Source organism: Anomaloglossus baeobatrachus, chromosome 4 (genome assembly GCF_048569485.1).
Source record: "Anomaloglossus baeobatrachus isolate aAnoBae1 chromosome 4, aAnoBae1.hap1, whole genome shotgun sequence".
In the NCBI taxonomy this organism is placed as follows: domain Eukaryota; kingdom Metazoa; phylum Chordata; class Amphibia; order Anura; family Aromobatidae; genus Anomaloglossus; species Anomaloglossus baeobatrachus.
Window position 1 is genome coordinate 427,725,993 of NC_134356.1, and position 23,273 is coordinate 427,749,265.

Genomic DNA, 23,273 nt, shown 5'->3' on the forward strand with positions numbered 1-23,273 from the left:
CATTATATGCGACAGTTCTGGGACTGTACCCGGCTCTTCCCGATTTGCCCTGGTGCATTGGCAAATCGGGGTAATAAGGAGTTATTGGCAGCCCATAGCTGCCAATAAGTCCTAGATTAATCATGTCAGGCGTCTATCAGACACCCTCCATGATTAATCTGTAAATTACAGTAAATAAACACACACACACCCGAAAAATCATTTATTAGAAATAATAAACACACACATATACCCTGGTTCACCACTTTAATCAGCCCCAAAAAGCCCTCCATGTCCGGCGTACTCCAGGATGGTCCAGCGTCGCATCCAGCGCTGCTGCATGGAGGTGACCGGAGCTGCAGCAGACACAGCCGCTCCGGTCACCTCCACGCAGCTAATGAAGACAGCCGTGCGATCAGCTGATCTGTCACTGAGGTTACCCGCTGTCACTGGATCCAGCGGTGGATGCAGCGGTGGCCGCGGGTAACCTCAGTGACAGCTCAGCTGATCGCGCTACTCACCTCAGTTGCTGCCTGGAGGTGAGAGGAGTAGCGGTGAGTAGCGCGATCAGCTGAGCTGTCACTGTGGTTACCCGCGGCCACCGCTGCATCCACCGCTGGATCCAGTGACAGCGGGTAACCTCACTGACAGCTCAGCTGATCGCACGGCTGTCTTCATTTGCTGTGTGGAGGTGACCGGAGCGGCTGTGTCTGCTGCAGCTCCGGTCACCTCCATGCAGCAGCGCTGGAAGCGACGCTGCATCATCCTGGAGTACGCCGGACATGGAGGGCTTTTTGGGGCTGATTAAAGTGGTGAACCAGGGAATGTGTTTGTGTTTTTTATTTCTAATAAAGGATTTTTTCGGGTGTGTGTGTTTATTTACTGTAATTTACAGATTAATCATGGAAGGTGTCTCATAGACGCCTGACATGATTAATCTAGGACTTATTGGCAGCTATGGGCTGCCAATAACTCCTTATTACCCCGATTTGCCAACGCACCAGGGCAAATCGGGAAGAGCCGGGTACAGTCTCAGAACTGTCGCATCTAATGTATGCGGCAATTCTGGGCGGCTGTTGGCTGATATTGTTAGGCTGGGGGGCTCCCCATAACGTGGAGCTCCCCATCCTGAGAATACCAGCCTTCAGCCGTATGGCTTTATCTGGCTGGTTTTAAAATTGGGGGGGACCGCACGCCGTTTTTTTTAATTATTTATTTCACTACACAGTATAGACACGCCCACCGGCTCGTGTGATTGGGTGCAGTGTGACACCTGTCACTCAGCGTGGGGGGCGTGTCTCACTGTAACCAATCATAGGCGCCGGTGGGCGGGGAAAGCAGGGAATATGAGATTGTTTAATGGGCGGCCGGCTTTTTCAAAATAGTAAAAGCCGCCGGAGCAGTGTGAATGCCGTGCAGCGCCGGGGATCGGGGATCGGTGAGTATATGAGAGAGGGCTGCTCAATTCAGTTACTCAGGAGATTAGCGGTCACCGGTGAGTCCTTCACAGGTGACCGCTAATCGGGACGCGACACAGACAGAGCCGCAGCATGACCATGAAGTCGGGTGAGGTTCACCCGAGTTCATTCTGACAGTGCGGCTCTGTCTGTGTCTGCTGTGAACTAACATTCACCGCTGCTACATGGCTGTCTATGTCTGCTGTCAGCGGCCATGTAGCAGAGCTGAATGGCAGATGACATAGTAAAAACGCATCTCTACATTACACACGCTTGGCAAGTCAATAAATAAAAAAAAAAAAGGTGCCCAATGCATACGTCACAGAACACATGATCTAAAGGATCGCACATAAAATTGATCAATTTAACATAGACTACTAACGCTCGTGTGACAGCAAATGAACGACCTACGTGCAATCTCATTCAATCGCATATGCGACCTGGGCGTGTCACATCGCATACGAGATCGCATACCTAATTGTAAGATGTAAAGCTGGCTTAAGAGCAATCAGCATATCTGTTGGAGCCAGCCACAACCCATAACCTCCTAAGGTAAAAGGATCTCAAGCATAGAAGGAGGCTGAAAATACAAAGTGGCCCCAACCAAACATACAGACCAGTAGTAACCTGTCTACATGTATCAGCTGCAAGCTGTAGAGACCCTGGGATACACCCCACGCGTATCGCCAGTAGGCTTCATCAGGGACAAAAAGTGTCTCCCAGGGTCTCTACAGCTTGCAGCTGATACATGTAGACAGGTTACTACTGGTCTGTATGTTTGGTTGGGGCCACTTTGTATTTTCAGCCTCCTTCTATGCTTGAGATCCTTTTACCTTAGGAGGTTATGGGTTGTGGCTGGCTCCAACAGATATGCTGATTGCTCTTACTCTATTTATAGTCGATTATATGGAATGTTGTAAACTATGATGATTTTGCATGCTTATTGACCACAGCGAACATTCCATTTATAATACTGCTGTAATTTATGGAGAGACCCTGGTGTGGGTATATGTTTTTAAGTATGTTTTAATTGTTTATGCAATTCAATAAAATTCTATTTATTTATATGATAGTTGGGTGTGCTTCCCGGTTATGCAGTACTTTTTCTCTTCCCCTTCAGATGTTGTTAATACTGCTTGTGACAGCACCCCATTAATACTATAAGTTTATATAATATTGCTGTGCACCCAAACTCCTTAGTACTAAAATGAGGCAGGATGACCATCTCAAAAGGGTTATATAAAATCAGTAGAAAAGGTCTGTCACTTCATTAAGTCCTATCGGTTTTAATATATTTAATCTATAAATCCAGAATGTCTCTTTTTTATTGAGAGCCTCCATTCTGTTTGGAGTATCATTAGGGATTTGTTCAATTGGTGTTATAGATTTCATCAAGATATGTTGCCAGGTTTAATGTTAAGGAATCAATTCCCGAAATAATCGGTCGTCCCGGAGGGTTTTTAATATTTTTATGAATCTTGGGGAGGTGGTATAGAAAGGCCATTTTAGGATCTTTTATCATTAGGAATTTTTTATCAGTGCTGTTAAGAACGTTGCTTGCAATCGCTCTAGTGATAAAATCATTATATGCTAGGACAGCATTATCATAGTTCATTTTACTTATCTTACAGTATTGTGTGGTATTTGACAGGATACTATGGGCTTCTTTTATATAGTCAACCCTGTCCTGTATGACCACACCACCTCCTTTGTCAGCAGATCGTATAACTATATTCATATTCATTTTCAGGGCTTTTAGAGCTATTTTTTCACCCTTACTAAGATTGGACAATATCCTAGTATTACCAGGGTCAAGATGCTTAAAATCTTCTAAGACCATATCACAGAAATTACTTTGTTGTCTATCTTATTGATTGTGTATGTGGAAAAAAATATGTTGGGAGAACCAGACAGCCCCTACATACTAGATTAACCCCTTCACCCCGGCCACTAAAACACCCTAATGACCGGGCCATTTTTTGCAATTCTGACCAGTGTCACTTTGACAGGTTATAACTCTGGAACGCTTCAACGGATCCTGGCGATTCTGAGATTGTTTTTTCGTGACATATTGTACTTCATGTCAGTGGTAAATTTAGGCTGATATTTTTTGCGTTTATTTGTGAAAATTTAGGAAATTTTGCGAAAATTTTGAAAATTTCGCAATTTTCAAACTTTGAAAATTTATGCCCATAAATCTGAGAGATATGTCACACAAAATAGTTACTAAATAACATTTCCCACTTGTCTACTTTACATCAGCGCAATTTTCGAAACAAATTTTTTTTTCGTTAGGAAGTTAGAACGGGTCAAAGGTCATCAGCAATTTCTCATTTTTCCAACAAAATTTACAAAATAATTTTTTTTAGGGACCACATCACATTTGAAGTGACTTTGAGAGGCCAAGGTGACAGAAAATACCCAAAAGTGACCCCATTCTAAAAACTGCATCCCTCACACTGCTCAAAACCACATCCAATAAGTTTATTAACCCTTTAGGTGCTTCACAGGAACCAAAGCAATGTGGAAGGAAAAAATGAAAATTTTACTTTTTAACACAAAAATGTTACTTTAGCCATAAAATTTTCATTTTTACAAGGGAGAAAAGAGAAAGTGCACAATACAATTTATTGTGCATGTTCTCCTGAGTACGCTGATACCCCATATGTGGTAAAAATCAATTGTTTGGGCGCACGGCAGAGCTCGGAAGGGAAGGAGCGCCATTTGAATTTTTGAACGCAAAATTAGCTGCACTCATTAGCGGACGCCATGTCGGGTTTGAAGACCCCCTAAGGTGCCTAAACAATGGAGCTCCCCCACAAGTGACCCCATTTTGGAAACTAGAGCCCTCAAATAATTTTTCTAGATGTTTGGTGAGCACTTTGAACACCTGGGGGCTTCACAGAAGTTTATAGCGTTGAGCCGTGAAAAGAAAATTTTTTTTTTTTACCACAAACCGATTGCTTCAACTAGGTAGCTTTTTTTTACACAAGGGTAACAGGAAAAAATGCACCATAAAATGTATTGTGCATTTTCTCCTGAGTACGCAGATACCTTATATGTGGTGGAAATCAAATGTTTGGACACACGGCAGTGCTCGGAAGGCAAGGAGCGCCATTTGAATTTTTGAGTGCAAAATTAGCTTCACCTGTTAGCGGACGCCATTTCGGGTTTGAAGACCCCCTGAGGTGCCTAAACAATGGAGCTCCCCCACAAGTGACCCCATTTTGGAAACTAGAGCCCTCAAATAATTTTTCTAGATGTTTGGTGAGCACTTTGAACACCTGGGGGCCTCACAGAAGTTTATAGCGTTGAGCCGTGAAAAGAAAAAATTGTTTTTTACCACAAAACGGTTGCTTCAACTAGGTAGCTTTTTTTTTCACAAGGCTATCAGGAAAAAATGCACCATAAAATGTATTGTGCATTTTCTCCTGAGTACGCAGATACCTCATATGTGGTGGAAAGTAATTGTTTGGGTGCATGGCGGGGCTCAGAAGAGAAGGAGCGCCATTTGACAGCAAAATTGGTTGGAATCATTAGCGGACGCCATGTCACGTTTGGAGACCCCCTATGGTGCCTAAACAGTGGAGCTCCCCCACAAGTGACCCCATTTTGGAAACTAGAGCCCTCAAATAATTTTTCTAGATGTTTGGTGAGCACTTTGAACACCTGGGGGCTTCACAGAAGTTTATAGCGTTGAGTCGTGAAAAGAAAAAATTGTTTTTTTACCACAAAACGGTTGCTTCAACTAGGTAGCTTTTTTTTCCACAAGGCTATCAGGAAAAAATGCACCATAAAACGTATTGTGCAATTTTTCCTGAGTACGTAGATACCTCACATGTGGTGGGCAAATGGCGGGGCTCAGAAGAGAAGGAGCGCCATTTGACTTTTCAAACGCACAGACACAGTGCACTGATCGGCCGCTGCAGGACGCACGGTCGGATGCGATACAAAAAGCGTCGGGGATACGTAAAAAAAAAAGTCACGCCAAAAATTGACCATGGATGCAGATCCGTTATGTGCATCCCTGATCAACGCTTGGCGGGATGCAGGGACGGATGCGATACAAAAAGCGTTGCGGATACGGAAAAAAGTCACGCCAAAAATTGAGCAGGGATGCAGATACGTTATGTGCATCCCTGATCAGCGCTCGGCGGGACGCACGGACGGATGCGATACAAAAAGCGTCGGGGATACGGAAAAAAAAGTCCCGCCAAAAATTGAGCAGGGATGCAGATACGTTATCTGCATCCCTGATCAGCGCTTGGCGGGACGCACGGACAGATGCCATACAAAAAGCGTCGGGGATACGGAAAAAAAAAGTCACGCCAAAAATTGAGCAGGGATGCAGATACGTTATCTGCATCCCTGATCAGCGCTCAGCGGGACACACGGACAGATGAGGTGTAAAAATGGACAGGGGATACAGAAAAAAAAAAAAAGTTATACTCACAGTACCCAGAGGATCACTGACCAGAAGAGCTGCAGAGGAACAGATGGCAGAGAGATGGACAGCTTTACAGGAGCAGCAGGCAGATCAGCAGAATGCCCAGGAAGGACCCAGCGATGGAGGCAGATGTGATCGGGCCAGTGAAGACAGGTAAGAGGACGTCGGGGGAGAGCAGAGGGGGGGAGAGCAGAGGGGGAGAGGGGGGGGTGAGAGCAGGGTGGGGAGAGCAGAGGGGGAGGGGGGAGAGCAGAGGGGGAGACCGGAGAGGGAGCTGCAGAAGCAGAATAGAGATAATGGGGGAGGCAGTCAGATCGCGGGGGAAGCAGATCGGGATGTCGGGGAAAGGGGGGGGGAGCAGATCGGGATGTCGGGGGAGCAGATCGCAGGGGGGCATGGGCAGGGGCTAACACGGGAGCGCGCAGGGGCACCACGGGAGCGCGCACGGGCTGCAAGGTGAGCACAGTACTCACGTGCAGCAGGAGCGGTGACCTCAGCTACGGCGGCGGCGGCAGCAGCAGCGGTGGCGTGGTACCATAAGTACCAGCCACTGCACGCTGCAGACATGTTGGGGGAGGGCTCGCAGGCCAGCACAGGCCTGGGGAGGGCGGCCACCGGCAGATCAGACCGCCCCACTGCACACTGATTGGAGCGATTGCGCGTCATAGCACGATCGCTCCAATCAGTGCTGCAGGGGCTGGGGGCGACATGTTTGAGGTCCACCTATGATATGCTGCAGCAGCTGCGGCATATCATAGCTGAATCTCACAGTATCGCACTATTTTCGGCATTATTTTTGCCGAAATTAGTGCGAACGATGTGGTTGGCGGTTCAGATTTGAACAGCCAATCACATCGATCGTCGATAGGGGGTGGCGATGCCGCCCCCCCTGGGGTCAAGCAAAGGTCCCCTGCTGTAAGAAACAGCAGGGGACATCATTTGAAAGCCGTTGCTATGGCCACGGCAATCAAATGAAGTTTAGGCAGTAAAATTACGTCCCTGGTCGTTAAGTCACGTTAAAATAGGACGTAATTTTACTGCCCGCGGTCGTGAAGGGATTAAATTCCCACAGACACAATATTAAGAAAGGGTTCCTTTTGCATGGTCTGTCCCGACATTGCACGTTAATACATGGTTCACACCAATTGAACAAATCCCTAATGATACTCCAAACAGAATGGAGGCTCTCAATAAAAAAGAGACATTCTGGATTTATAGATTAAATACATTAAAACCGATAGGACTTAATGAAGTGACAGACCTTTTCTACTGATTTTATATACCCTTTTTGAGATGGTCATCCTGCCTCATTTTATCATATCTTTATTATCCCTTTTATATGTTTTATAGATTTTAAGGAACTGTGTGTTTAATTCTATCATCACATTTTGATCAGTCTTTTATGTATGTGAGAACTTTAGGTTTCATTTTCAATCATGGTCTGGTGCTCTTGCGGAAAAAGGGCTTTAATGATTTCTCTACACTGTTGTACTAATCTGTGTATGATCTGTCATCTGTCCGTATCTCTCTCTCCTTGTTCTGAAAAGCATACACATGGCCCCTTGAACCAGGTTTACCCCTGGCGCAGGCGTTTTAGTTTTGTTCCCACGGTCTCAGTTCTGGCAACTACTCCGTACCGCTACTCTATGTGTCCTCACAGCAGGGTCAAGAGCATGCGTATATGTGACGCCCTGGACAAGCCAGGGGTCACAGGTAATGACATCACCACACCCTACACCCCGGTTAGGTACATCAAAGCTAGACCAGAAATCCTTGTTGCCCTCCCCAGGGGCTGATGTCCACACCAGGGGGTGGAGCCAGGCGGTTGGTCTCCACCCACCAAGGAGTTCCCAGTCCTGGAGGAGGGAGAACACAGGCAGTTAGAGTGAAGCGAGGGAAGTGAGAGGAGAGACAGAGTTTGGAGGAGGAAGTGAAAAGAGGAAAGGACAGCTTAAGAGCCTGAAGTTTGTCCGGGTGTGTGCCCCGGACAGAGACAGCAAGGTTAGCAGACGGCGGTGACCGTCTGCAGGAGTGGCCTATCGGAGGTGCCGTGAAGACCGTGGACGGGTGGTGACCCGGTGGTACCGGACCGGTACACAAGGAGAGGCCAGCACCATTGGCAGGGGCCTTTCGGATCCCGGCAAGGCTAGGAGTCACCGTAAATTTGCCAAATCCGTCAGTGAAGGGGACCTCCGGGTTTCCAAACAACTAAGTCCCGATTGAAGGCAACCGTCCAACCATATGAGAGAGACACCGCCACCGCCAAGGCACCAGTTTCTCAGGGCCAGCGCCTGCGGGCAAAGAGGGGCTCCTCCGGCCCATATCCAAGTCGGGGAGCGGGTTACCGGTGGGAACCCATCGCTACCAACATTACACAAGGTGCAGGGAAAGAGACAGTCACCGTTAACTACCGGGGAAAAGCAACAGCAGCCGTCCGTGGGAACCGTCTTTCCAGCCGTGTATTTTACCGAGAACTGTGTCACCATCTCAGGCTGAGTGAGTACCACCGTGCCGTGAGCCACAGCGCTGCCCCCCCGCGACCCTGCACCTTACTAGGCCCCGCACCTGGCCTGCCATCCCTCATCCTCCATCCTATCACTGGGCCCCGGGACAACCAACCCCTACCCACGGAGGGGAGAACTAACAACTCTGCTGCTCCCTGTCACCGCTCCCGGGATCCCCATACAGAGCAGCTGTGGTGTTACCAAAAATCACCACAACCGTGGGTGGCGTCACGGACAATAAATCCCCAAAACCAAACCCCTTTTCACTCACGGGCGAGGAGCGCCGATCGAGTCCCCGGGATCCGGCCCATCGCTCGAGCCACCGAGTAGCAGCGGCCGCAGCAGCAGCCGGACCCGAGCAGTGGGAGAGCGCAGCGTCCCCTCCTCCGCCCGCGACAACTTGGCGTCACGAACAGGATCTTACCGCTCTGCCGTTGGGTAGAGGTGCGCCTTGTTACCGCCGGAGGTGTCCGGCCAGAAAATTTCAGAAGCCGCCATCTTTGGCGCGAAAAGTTCCCGCTCGAGCGTCTTCTCGAGTAGTGGAGGCGCGAAGGCCAAAACCCCGCCCCGATAGAGGAGGAGCCGAAAAGAGGCTAAGAGGGACGAAATGGCGACTGGTCGCATGTAGCCGCGGCTATAGAAGCAGGGACGCCAGGACCCTGCGGCCGTTGACTGGTTCCTGGAAGAGGCCGCTGCTAAAGATGCTGAGTCCGACCAGCAACACCGTGGTCCCCGCGCCTGGCACTGCAGCACGGGTGGAAGTCCGGACCGTCCAGCTAAGCAGCCGTCTGCAGGTCCGCATGCAGCTCCTCCTGGAGGAGTGGGAGGCCGACATGGCGGAAGTGGTGGTGGCCATACGCAGACGCGAGGTGGAGGGAGTCTTGGAAGGGAGGGTAAGTGACCCACGCCCCTGTACCCCTAGTGGGTCGGTCATTGCAGCTGAGGGACCCGGTCCATACCCGCTCGCCCTGCTACCTCCCCCGCTAACCATGTTGGCTGCTGCTGCCCCGCCACTAGGCCCGCTACCACCAACACCGGTAGCGGTACCCTGCCAATCCGCCCCGGCGGACCGACCTGCAGTCGAAGCCCGTGACCACCCTGATCCGCTTCCATGGAAGAAGCCGAAGGCTGAGCCCGTCAGCAAAGATGCACCGGAGGCACGACGGGGATGCAGCTGCCAGGAGGCAGAGCAGGCCATGTCACAGCGGGGTCCCTCATTACTGAAGGTGCCGGTCGTAGCCGACACGGAGGGACTCTGGCTGGGTCCGTCCCCCGCACACGCTGAACCGGAGCAAACAGAAAGTGCTCCCGGCTGGGAGCGGCGGAAACGGCAGCTGCGCAGGGAGATCAATGCCTGAGAGGGGTGTAGAGCGGATGTGCATGCCCGCATGAATATGGAGGAAGATCACCCGCAGCGAGCTACCATCGGGGTCCACAGCGGTGCACCATGTGAAGGTGGCACTAGAGCCCCGCGATTGAGGATGGACTGCTAAGCCGGCGGTCCTCCGCCCAAAAGTTGTCCCCGTTGGGACCACCAGTATGTGTGCTTAAAGTGTTAAAAGTTTTAAAGTTTTTGAAAATGAGTGATCAACCGAAGTTCACCTGATTGTCTGCTACTGTGATTTGAAACCGGTTGTTGCCGACACCGTTGTCCCCGAGGGGACCGTCTGAAGTTGCGTTAGGGACTCCTTACGGACAAGCCCGTGAACTTGCAGGGCAACCACAAACTTGTGGGATGTAAATAATGTTGTTGTTGCAGCTTCCACCGTTACCGCCTCCGGAGAGGCAGATTGGAGGGAGGGCCCGCAGTGGAGCAGGCTGGGGCCCAGCCACCACCTGAACTGGTGGCTACCCTCTGGGGGTTCCAGGGGTTCCCCATGGACGTGGGTCCCCTGGAAAGGACAGATCCTGCTTGGGTAACTTGGTGCAGGACTGGGGTCAAGGGGTGCTGCCTGTTTTCTTAGGGGCAGCATCAGGGCCAGGTTACTTGGGTGGGAGAGAGCGGAAGCCGTAACCGTTTAAAACCGTTTGAAACGTTTAAGAAAGTGCCTCCCGATGTGGGATGATGTTAATATGCATGTATGTCTGTTACCGTTTTTTATCTTTTACAGTTTAAAAATAGAAATAAAACCGTTGTTGGACGGGCAGCCCGCGGACGGTCTGCATTTTGCTAAGGGGGAATGTGACGCCCTGGACAAGCCAGGGGTCACAGGTAATGACATCACCACACCCTACACCTCGGTTAGGTACATCAAAGCTAGACCAGAAATCCTTGTTGGCCTCCCCAGGGGCTGATGTCCACACCAGGGGGTGGAGCCAGGCGGTTGGTCTCCACCCACCAAGGAGTTCCCAGTCCTGGAGGAGGGAGAACACAGGCAGTTAGAGTGAAGCGAGGGAAGTGAGAGGAGAGACAGAGTTTAGAGGAGGAAGTGAAAAGAGGAAAGGACAGCTTAAGAGCCTGAAGTTGGTCCGGGTGTGTGCCCCGGACAGAGACAGCAAGGTTAGCAGACGGCGGTGACCGTCTGCAGGAGTGGCCTATCGGAGGTGCCGTAAGGACCGTGGACGGGTGGTGACCCGGCGGTACCGGACCGGTACACAAGGAGAAGCCAGCACCATTGGCAGGGGCCTTTCGGATCCCGGCAAGGCTAGGAGTCGCCGTAAATTTGCCAAATCCGTCAGTGAAGAGGACCTCCGGGTTTCCAAACAACTAAGTCCCGAATGAACGCAACTGTCCAACCGTATGAAAGAGACACCGCCACCGCCAAGGCACCAGTTTCTCAGGGCCAACGCCTGCAGGCAAAGAGGGGCTCCTCCGGCCCATATCCAAGTCGGGGAGTGGGTTACCGGTGGGAACCCATCGCTACCAACATTACACAAGGTGCAGGGAAAGAGACAGTCACCGTTAACTACCGGGGAAAAGCAACAGCAGCCGTCCGTGGGAACCGTCTTTCCAGCCGTGTGTTTTACCGAGAACTGTGTCACCGTCTCAGGCTGAGTGAGTACCACCGTGCCGTGAGGCACAGTGCTGCCCCCCCGCGACCCTGCACCTTACCAGGCCCCGCACCTGGCCTGCCATCCCTCATCCTCCACCCCATCACTGGGCCCCGGGACAACCAACCCCTACCCACGGAGGGGAGAACTAACAACTCTGCTGCTGCCTGTCACCGCTCCCGGGATCCCCATACAGAGCAGCGGTGGTGTTACCAAAAATCACCACAACCGTGGGTGGCGTCACGGACAATAAATCCCCAAAACCAAACCCCTTTTCACTCACGGGTGAGGAGCGCCGCTCGAGTCCCCGGGATCCGGCCCATCGCTCGAGCCACCGAGCAGCAGCGGCCGCAGCAGCAGCGGCAGCCGGACCCGAGCAGTGGGAGAGCTCAGCGTCCCCTCCTCCGCCCGCGACATATATATGCTTTTCCCACGCTTATGCCCGATAATAACCTAGAGTCCTTTTTGCTTGGGCCTCTCCAGGAATAAGTAGTACAAATGTGTCCTCCTCCTCTGAATTGTTTGGAGTGACTATTTTAAGAGTTTTTTTTAACTCACAAACAAATAATAAAGATACACATCACATTTTAATTCATTTATACATATTTTATAATTTTATATTTTTATTCCTGGGCAAAAAATTCCTTTACGATTTTTATTCAACATTTCACAGTAACTTATTTTTTATTATTTATTATTATTTATTACTTTTTATAGTTTTTCTATAAAATATGTTCTGTCATACATAAATTTATATATATATATATATATTTTTCTTTCACCTATATGTCAATATAATTTGCCTGTGTCACATATTTATGGGTACACAGATATAAAAATCACTGGTGGCGTTCACCACTAAAAGTCGAAGGTTACCTTATAATTATGGACTGCTACTTTGGAGTTCTTGTCCCGAAAATTGACATTTTCATACTATTCCTCTCTTTTCCCTTTTTTCTTTTCTTTTTATGATTTTTCATCCAATTATTGTTTATCTTTTATGTAAACTGTTATGATGACCAGTCTATGAACATTTAACAAAGTATTGTTATGTCTGTAGAAAGCGCTGCATCATGCATGCAGATGTTTTTTTCTTTGCTTTCTGACTTTTTTCAAAGTGCCGGGAGGCGGTACTATGTGGATACCATATGTATAAAAGGGTTCATCTCTCTGTACATGTAGTGTTGATTTACTGGTCCTGAAGAAGAGGTCTTAGACCTTGAAACGCATAGACCCATGGAATAAAAGATTATTTAATTTATCAACATCTCCTTCTGCATTACTGGCGGATTGCGCGGCTTTAACCCCTTCTCCCTCTACACTTTGAAGTCTAAAGAAAAAGTTGAAATACCAATCTATAGTAATGCTATACAGACTCATGGTCATGTGTGGCGCCCCTGACCTGGTCAGGCACCACTGAGTACTGCACCCATGCTGGGTCAGTACAAACAGGTAATCCCAAAGGCTGAGTAGGGTGTGTACGCACAGATACGAAGTAACCAGGACACACACACAGCTTAGAGGGGACCCCTGGGCAGACCCAGGGAGGGGGCGTAGCCCTCGCATCCCAGCTAGTGGTGGGTAGTGGGACTGGAGACAGGAGTTGTGCAGTGGCAGTCAAAGGAGTAGGAGTGGAGCAGCCGTGTCTGAAGTGTAGAGCTGAAGAGCAGGACACTAGTCAGACCGTGCACATGTAGTGGCTGCTGGCGGGGGAGTTCAGTCACCACAAGTTGGACGGAAAGACGCTGGGGAAATCAGTTGGTTTGGAGGACAAAGGGAACCAGCTGGTCATGTACGGAGACTTCTGGAGGACTAGGCACGCAGGGGAAACAGGTTCCCGAAGTAGGCTCAAGTTTAACTACCTACTAAACCTGCCGGTAGGGTGGACAACAAGTCCCACACCAACCATCACAGAACCTGCAGCATCAACAACAACGAGGAGGCCCATAAGGAGGATCGAGCCTGGAGCCATCTTATCCTTGGTCCATGCTGTTAGCAAACGGGTCAGAAAGGGGAGAAAGGCAGTCGCGACTTCCTTGGGTGAATCCCGCAATACTTCAAGTTAGGGGTTATCCAAAACAAGAAGTGCTAGCAGTCACCCGCAGTCACCCCTATATCAGCCTGAGGGATACCCGGTTCATCATAGCATCGCCCGGGTTGTCTCACTCTACCAGCAAAAGTGAGTAAAAACCCTGAAAGACATTTCTGGACTGTGTGTGAGTTCTTCTGTGACCTGTGGTTCTATACGCACCTACATCCGAGCCCCTGGGGCCAGCCTCACTCTCGGGAGGCCATAACACCAGACTGCAAACACCATCAGCCCCAGACGCTCACTAAATTGCAGTGGCGGTCACCCCCTGTACGCAATTACCGAGAGTGGCGTCACGATTCCTATTGACGTTAACCTGACATACCTGTTGCCGGAAGATTCCCAGCACGTGAAGACCCTGAGGCAACCTGAAGGTGAGCGGGGGCTTCACACATGCGGTGCACAAATAGCAGTATCAAGCAATCTATATATATAATTGCCTTATTCTGTCTGTCTGTCTGTCTGTCTGTCATGCTTCAAAATTGTGTCCTTCCGGTGACATTGTGTCCTTACGGTGACACAAAGCTGATTGGCCGCTGGGCTCGCCATGGCCCCGCCCCCCCACACCGATTGGCCGCTCGCCCAGGCTGCGCCCCCACACGGATTGGCCAGCCGCTCGCCCAGGCTCCCCCCCCCCCACAGATTGGCTTCTCGCCCCGGCACCCTGCAGGCATTGGCAATTCGGCCCCGCCACGCCCCGCCCCCCTCACGCAACGCACGCTAGCTCTGGCCCCGCCCACCTCCCCCCGCGCATTCCCCGAACTGACACGGCTGTCACGGAGGTGAGTACTGTACTCTCCCCCCCTCTCCCCCCCCGCGCATTCCCCAAACTGACACGGCTGTCACGGAGGTGAGTACTGTACTCCCCCTCCCCGTCCCCCATCCCCCGCTCGCACGGGAGTGGTGTGGGCTCCCGTGCGAGCGGGGGACGGGATACGTTGGCATGGTTACAAGCGCATCAAGGTCCTGCAGCGGCGGAAGATCCACACGCACACACATAACAGCACACACATACACACACATCAGATCACACTCACTCTCACACACACACCTCACACACACATCACACACACATCACATCGCATCCACACACTCACAGCATCCGGCGATATCGCTTGCTTCTCGGCCTCGATACTGTGCTGTTGTGACCTTCCAGGACCTGACGGAGGATCACATGGCCAGAAGCATGTGGTATCACCGGATGTTGTGACTGTGAGCGCGTATGTGTGATATCGTCAGTGTCTGTGTGTGTGAGTGTATGCGATCGGGTGTGTGTGAGTGTCGGGATCGGGTGTGTGTGAGTGTCGGGATCGGGTGTGTGTGAGTGTCGGGATCGGGTGTGTGTGAGTGTATGCGATCGTGTGTGTAAGTGTCGGCAGAGGAGCACGGCGTGCTGGAGGAGGCTGGGAGCAGAGAGGCTGATCTTGGGGAAGGCTGGGAGGGGGAGGCTGCTGCTGGGGGAGACTGAGAGTGGAAGGCTGATGCTGAAGGAGGCTGGGAGGAGGAGGCTGGGAGGAAGGAGGCTGGGAGGAGAGAGGCTGATCCTGGGGAAGGCTGGGAAGGGGAGGCTGATGCTGAGGGAGGCTGGAAGGAGAGAGGCTGATGCTGGGGGAGGCTGGAAGGAGAGAGGCTGAAGCTGGGAGGAGAGAGGCTGATGCTGGGGAAGGCTGATGCTGAGGGAGGCTGGGAGGGTAAAGCTGATGCTGGGGAAGGCTGGGAGGACGGAGGCTGGGAGGAGAGAGGCTGATCCTGGGGAAGGCTGGAAGAGGGAGGCTGATGCTGGGGGAGGCTGGAAGGAGAGAGGCTGATGCTGGGAGAGGCTGGAAGAAGAGAGGCTGATGCTGGGGGAGGCTGATGCTGGGGGAGGCTGGGAGGAGAGAGGCTGATGCTGGGGAAGGCTGGGAGGAGAGAGGCTGATGCTGGGGACAGAGAGGAGAGGCTGATGCTGGGGACAGAGAGGCTGATGCTGGGGACAGAGAGGCTGATGCTGGGATGAGAGAGGCTGATGCTGGGAGAAGAGAGGCTGATGTTGGGGACAGAGAGGCTGATGCTGGGGACAGAGAGGCTGATGCTGGGGACAGAGAGGCTGATGCTGGGGACAGAGAGGCTGATGCTGCGGGCAGAGAGGCTGATGCTGCGGGTAGAGAGGCTGATGCTGGCGCAGCATGGCGGATGGAGCACGTTTGGGAGTGCGCAGCATGGCGGATGGAGCACGTTTGGAAGTGCGCAGCATGGCGGATGGAGCACGTTTGGGAGTGCGCAGCATGGCGGATGGAGCACGTTTGGGAGTGCGCAGCATGGCGGATGGAGCACGTTTGGGAGTGCGCAGCATGGCGGATGGAGCACGTTTGGGAGTGCGCAGCATGGCGGATGGAGCACGTTTGGGAGTGCGCAGCATGGCGGATGGAGCATGTTTGGGAGTGCGCAGCATGGGGGATTCAGCATGATGGGGAGTGCGGAGTATGGCAGATCGAGCACGTTTGGGAGTGCGCAGCATGGCGGATGGACCACGTTTGGGAGTGCGCAGCATGGCGGATGGAGCACGTTTGGGAGTGCGCAGCATGGGAGATGGAGCACGATGGGGGGTGCGCAGCATAGGGGATGGAGCACGATGGGGAGTGCGCTGCATGGGGGATGGAGCACGATGGGGAGTGCGGAGTATGGCGGATGAAGCACGTTTGGGAGTGCGCAGCATGGCGGATGGAGCACGTTTGGGAGTGCGCAGGATAGGAGATGGAGCACGATGGAGGGTGCGCAGCATAGGGGATGGAGCACGTTTGGGAGTGCGCAGCATGGCGGATGGAGCACGTTTGGGAGTGCACAGCATGGGAGATGGAGCACGATGGGGAGTGCGCAGCATGGCGGATGGAGCACGTTTGGGAGTGCGCAGCATGGGGGATGGAGCACGATGGGGAGTGCGCAGCATGGCGGATGGAGCACGTTTGGGAGTGCGCAGCATGGCGGATGGAGAACGTTTGGGAGTGCGCAGCATGGCGGATGGAGCACGTTTCGGAGTGCGCAGCATGGCGGATGGAGCACGTTTGGGAGTGCGCAGGATGGGAGATGGAGCACGATGGGGGGTGCGCAGCATAGGGGATGGAGCACGATAGGGAGTGCGCAGCATGGCGGATGGAGCACGTTTGGGAGTGCGCAGCATGGGGGATGGAGCACGATGGGGAGTGCGCAGCATGGCGGATGGAGCACGTTTGGGAGTGCGCAGCATGGCGGATGGAGCACGTTTGGGAGTGCGCAGCATGGCGGATGGAGCACGTTTCGGAGTGCGCAGCATGGCGGATGGAGCACGTTTGGGAGTGCGCAGGATGGGAGATGGAGCACGATGGGGGGTGCGCAGCATAGGGGATGGAGCACGATAGGGAGTGCACTGCATGGGGGATGGAGCACGATGGGGAGTGCGCTGCATGGGGGATGGAGCACGATGGGAAGTGCACACCTCCCCCCAACACACACACACACGCGCGCGCGCACTGCACAACACACCACACACACACACTGGGAACCACAAACAACTGCCCTACACAGACACCCACACACAGACAATGCTGCACACACAAATATACGCACATACCGCACAACACACACATTGCACAAAACATACCTCCGCCAAAACACACCACACACACACAAACCGCGCAACACACACACACAACGCTACACACACAGCGCTCCACAAACAACGCAACACACAAACAACACTGCTCTCACCCCCCATCACACCCAGACAACACCCAGAACATGTACAGCGCCCTACACAAACACTTGGTAACTACACACAACAACATCTATATATATATATATATATATATATAACAAAAATCATACATGAACTACACAATACGTAAATTCTAGAATACCCGATGCGTAGAATCGGGCCACCTTCTAGTGTTAAATAAGGATATATATACGAGAGACAAGTAATGCAGAAATAATAATGTCTGTCATACAGCGCCTGACTCATATGATGTATAAATAACAGGTATATAAAGTGTGTTAATATTATTACATACATTATACCTAGTGATGGGCCTAATAACTGGGACCAGCGGACGTAACCAGTTTAAAGAAAACCTCTCATTTTGTCCCGGTAGTGATCCCAGATATCTATGATAAGGTCAACCATCCTTGCTCACATAGTCTTTTACTAGGCAATGTCCCACTAGCCAGATTCCTACTCCACACTGATGAGGGGCAAATACCCCGAAACGGCTGTCTGTGGATGGATACCATGTTTGGCATAGGTGGTCTCCTTGACTGGAGACTGCCCTTCCCTTGGTTGTTCCTTCCCGGTGAAAGACCTGGCTAGTTTCTTGCCAGCGTTGAGAAACATGTGATGGTGTCTCCGCAGGCCTTCTTGCTTTGAATACATTATACCTAGTGATGGGCCTAATAACTGGGACCGGCGGATGTAACCAGGTTAAAGAAAACCTCTCATTTTGTCCCGGTAGTGATCCCAGATATCTATGATAAGGTCAACCATCCTTGCTCACATAGTCTTTTACTAGGCAATGTCCCACTAGCCAGATTCCTACTCCACACTGATGAGGGGCAAATACCCCGAAACGGCTGTCTGTGGATGGATACCATGTTTGGCATAGGTGGTCTCCTTGACTGGAGACTGCCCTTCCCGTGGTTGTTCCTTCCCGGTGAAAGACCTGGCTAGTTTCTTGCCAGCGTTGAGAAACATGTGATGGTGTCTCCGCAGGCCTTCTTGCTTTGAATACATTATACCTAGTGATGGGCCTAATAACTGGGACCGGCGGATGTAACCAGGTTAAAGAAAACCTCTCATTTTGTCCCGGTAGTGATCCCAGATATCTGGCCGGACGCCGGCCCCCATATGAGTCTATGGGGACCAGAATCTGGTGATTAAAAATGATAGTAGAAGTGTTAGGGGGATAGGAGCAAGCATTTCATACTTACTGAGTTTACGAAGCGGCTGTAACTGCTCCCGTGCTCATTCCATTCCAGGGATGCAAATTACCTTCCTTGCATATGCACTGCTTTCTGCACCCACTAGAGTTTGTGATTGGTTGCAGTTAAACGCTTCCCCACACTCAGTGTCAGCTGACTTCACCCAATCACAGACACTATGTGAGTCTATCTTGGTAAAAAAATAAATGAATAAAATATTTGGCGCAGGGTCCTCCCATGTTATGATACCCAGGACAGATAAAGCATATGGTAAAGGCTGCAGCCCCCAGTATAATTTAAAAAATTGCATGCGGTTCCCCCCAATTTTGGTACTTGGCCAAGGTAAAGCCTGACAGCTTTGTGCTGGTATTCTCAGGCTGGGGAGACCCATGCTTATTGGGCCTCCTCCAGCATAAAAATAGCAGCCTGCAGCAGCCCAAGATTGCCACATCCATTAGATGAGACAATCCCCGCACTTTACCCAGCTCTTCCTGATTGCCCTGGTGCGGTGGCAATCTGGGTAATAAGGGGTTAATGGCAACCCACAGCTGCCACTAAGCCCTAGATTAGTAATGGAAGGTGTCTATGAGACCAACCCATTACTAATAAGTAGGTTAAAGTAAATAAACACAAACACTGAAAAAATCCTTTATTTGAAATAAAAGACAAAAAAACAGCTTTTTTTCACTACTTTATTAACCCCCAAAAATACCCCATGCAAGTCTGATGTAATCCACACAAGGTCACGTGACGATTCCAGCTTCGCTACATCTGAAATCACAGCATGCGATCATGGAACATGAACGCCTGCTGCAGACTTCAGACAGAGACTGAGCAGCGATCAGCGGTGAGGTGACGTTAAAGTTGCGGGCACAGCTAGAAGTTCCCACAGTCCTCCATCTGTGACTGCAGATAACCTGACCTTAGGGGACCTCAATGAACTCAGTGACCCCACCTCAGGGAAAGTCACTGAGTTTAATAAAGTCACCTGAGGTCAAGTTACCTGCAATCACAGGTGGAGGACCATGGGAACCTATAACTGTGACCGCAACTAATCTAAATGACGTCACCGCTGACCGCTGTGGCTCAGTCTATGCCTGAAGTTATAGCGTGCAGTCTTGTTTTCTGGTCACACGCTGTTAGTTCAGATGTAGCAGAGCTGGAATCATCGTAGAACCTTGTGGATTACGTCAGAGCTGAAGGGGTGTTTTGGGGGTTAATAAAGGGGTGAAAGAGTGTTTTTTTGTATTTAATTTCAAATAATTTTTTTTTCAGTGTTTGTTTATTTACTTTTACTTACAGATTAGTAACAGGGGTCTAATAGATGCCTCCCGTTACCAATCTAGGACTTAGTGGCAGCTGTGAGCTGACATTAACCCCTTATTACCCAGATTGCCACCACAACGGGGCAATCGGGAAGAGCTGGGTAAAGTACTGGAATCTGGCAATCTTGGGCAGCTGCAGGCTGCTATTTTTAGGTTGGTGGACCCAATAACCATGGGTCTCCCAACCTGAGAATACCAGCCCCCAGCTATTGACTTTATCAAGGCTGGGTATCAAAATTGGGGGGAGACCGCATGCCGTTTTTTAAAATTAATAATTTTAACAATTTTTTAAAAAAAGCCGCATGCAGATCCTCTTAGTTTGATACATGGCCAAGCTAAACGCACAGCTGGTGACTGCAGTCTGTAGCCATATGCTGCATTTGTGCTAGGTATCATAATATGGGGGGGACCCTAAGCCAATTTTTTTATTTATTTTTTCCTGTATATAGACACACACAGGGTGTGTGATTGATAGCATCAGACTCACTGACACTCAGTATGGGGGCATGTCTGGCCGCACCAATCACAGATATCAGTGGGTGGGGGAAGCAGTGCATATGCAATGAAGGTGATGAGCAGCCTAGGAAGTGAGTGAGTGGCTATGGAAGCAGTTACAGCCGCACCTGAGACTCGGTAAGTAAAACCTGCTGGCTTCATTATTTTTGTCTTTATTTTTTTGTATTACCGAAATGCTGGATCCGGATCAATACCCGTAATTTCCTGAGAATTCTGGTCTGAGCACTCGGGTACCTTTTTAACCCTCGCGGGTCTGAACTTTTACATTCTGGGTCTGCCCATCACTTATTATACCCATTCAGAGATACAGTTAGGTCCAGAAATGTTTGAACAGTGACACACGTTTTGGTATTTTAGCTGTTTACCAAAACATTTTCAGGATACAGTTATATAATTGATATGGGCTTAAAGTGCAGACTCTCTGCTTTAATTTCAGGGTATTCACATTCTAATTGGAGTAAAGGTTTAGGAATTACAGCTGTTTGTTTAATATGTAACTGCCTCTTTTTCAATCAAAAGTAATTGGACAAGTATCTCAAAAACTCTTTAAGGGGCTACATGGGCTATTCCCTCATTAGTCCATCATCAGTTAAGCAAGTAAAAGGTTTGGAGCTGACTCCAGGTGTGGCATTTGCATTTGAAAGCTGTTGCTGTAAACCCACAACATGCGGTCAAAGCAAAGAATAAACAGACCATCATTAGGTTGTTAAAAAAAGAGAAGAGGAGGAAATCCATTGGAGAGATAGTACAAATGTTAGGAGTGGCCAAATCAACAGTCTGTTACAGTCTTTAAAGAAAACCCACACAAAAAAATGAGCTCACTGGTGAGCTTGGTAACTCAAAAATGCCTTGACTTTCACAACAGTGGTGGATGATCACTTAATCTTTTTCGTGGTGAAGAAAAACCCCTTCACAACATCCACCCAAGTGAAGAAAATTCTCCAGGAAGTTGGTGTTTCAGTATCTAAAGGGGGCTTTACACGCAGTGACATCGCTAGCGATGTCGCTGGTGAAAGCACCCGCCCCCGTCGGTTGTGCGTCACGGGTAAATCGCTGCCCGTGGCGCACAACATTGCATACACTTGTCACACATACTTACCTGCCTAGCGACGTCGCTGTGGCCTTTCTAAGGGGTGGTTCGTTCGGCGTCACAGCGGCGTCACTAAGCGGCCGCCCAATAGAAGTGGAGGGGCGGAGATGAGCGGGCCGAACATCCCGCCCACCTCCTTCCTTCTTATTGCGGGCGGCCACAGGTACGGTGATGTTCCTCGTTCCTGCGGTGTCACACATAGTGATGTGTGCTGCCGCAGGAACGACAAACAACCTGCGTCCTGCAACAGCAACGATAATCGGGAAAGGAACGACGTGTCTACGATCAACGATTAGGTAAGTAATTTTGATTGTTAACGGTCGTTCCTGCGTTTCACACGCAACAACGTCGCTAACGAGGCTGGATGTGCGGCACGAATTCCGTGACCCCAACATCTTGTTAGCGATGTTGTTGCGTGTAAAGCCCACTTAAGTCAACCATACAGAGAAGACTTCATGAGAGCAAATACAGACGGTTCACCACAAGGTGAAAACTTTTAATCAGCCTTAAAAATTGAAAGGCAAGATCAGATTTTGCAATGATTCATCGAAGCCAGCCCAGTTCTGGAAAAAAATTCTTTGGACAGATGAAACCAAGATCAACCTGTACCAGAATGATGGGAAGAAAAAAGTTTAGAGAAGGCTTGGAACGGCTCATGATCCAAAACATACCACACCCTCTTTAAAAGATGGTAGAGGCAGTGTGATGGCATGGGCATGTATTACTTCCAATGACACTGGGTCACTGATGTTTATTTATGATGTGATTTGAAGACAAAAGCAGTTGAATAAATTTTGAAGTGTTCAACATACCTCTCAACTTTTGAAGGATAGAAAGAGGGATAAATTATGTGGTGCGTGCAGTGGCAAATTTTGACCATTCCCCTAGCCACACCACAAGGCACACCACACATGTTCCCTGAGATGAATACTGTCCTTAAAATAGTTGCTACTACCCAGAATACCTAGGCATTTCCAATAATGCACTAGACCATGTTACAGAGATAATAATGAATACTGCGGCATGGTGGCTCAGTGGTTAGCACTGCAGTCTTGCAGTGCTGGGGTCCTGGATTCTAGTCCCACTAAGGACAACATCTGCAGGGAGTTTGTATGTTCTCCCCGTGTTTGTGTGGGTTTCCTCCAGGTTCTCCGGTTTCCTCCCACACTCCAAAAAAAACCATACTGATAGGGAAATTAGATTGTGAGCCCCAATGGGGACAGTGTTGCCAATGTATGTAAAGCACTATGGAATTAATAGAGCTATATAAAAGGAATAAATATTATATAAATATTATATATATACTGCAGATAACTGCCACTAGATGGTGCTCTAGCAACATTTAGACTCACTACAAAATGTATTAACAATTATGTGTGGCAATTATGAACTTTACATCTGCTTGCAAACCTGAATGGGCAGAACACTCCCCACTTGGTGTCAACTAATGCCACTGATCTTTTGGCGAAAACAACAGCAAAACAAGTTGTGCTACTGGCGTAAGGAATAGTTTACTCTCACCAAGCTTACATACTTTGACTTCAACTTTGCGTACATTCTCATCTTTCCTTGAGAATGTCTTGGTGACGAATTCAAGTGGCCACTCATTTTGGTGTGACTGGCTGTCTTTCATGAGTATAACATCACCAGGTCTGATGTTTGATTTGCTGTCCTACTATTTCATCCTAGTTTGTAAGGTGAAGAGGTACTGATTTCTCCATCTGTCTCAATAAACATTGGAGATATTTTGTACTTGCCTCCATTGTCATCAGTATAAGTCTTTTTCCCTGAACTCTCCATGTGGAGCACTCAGAATGCTGGTTTTCTGAGTGAGTAACATTGCAGGAGTGAGAATTGCCAGAGCTCCAGAATTGTCAGAAAGTGTAGTAAACAGCCTGGCATTCATGATAGCTGAAATGTCTGCCAAGAATGTAGTCAGACTTTTG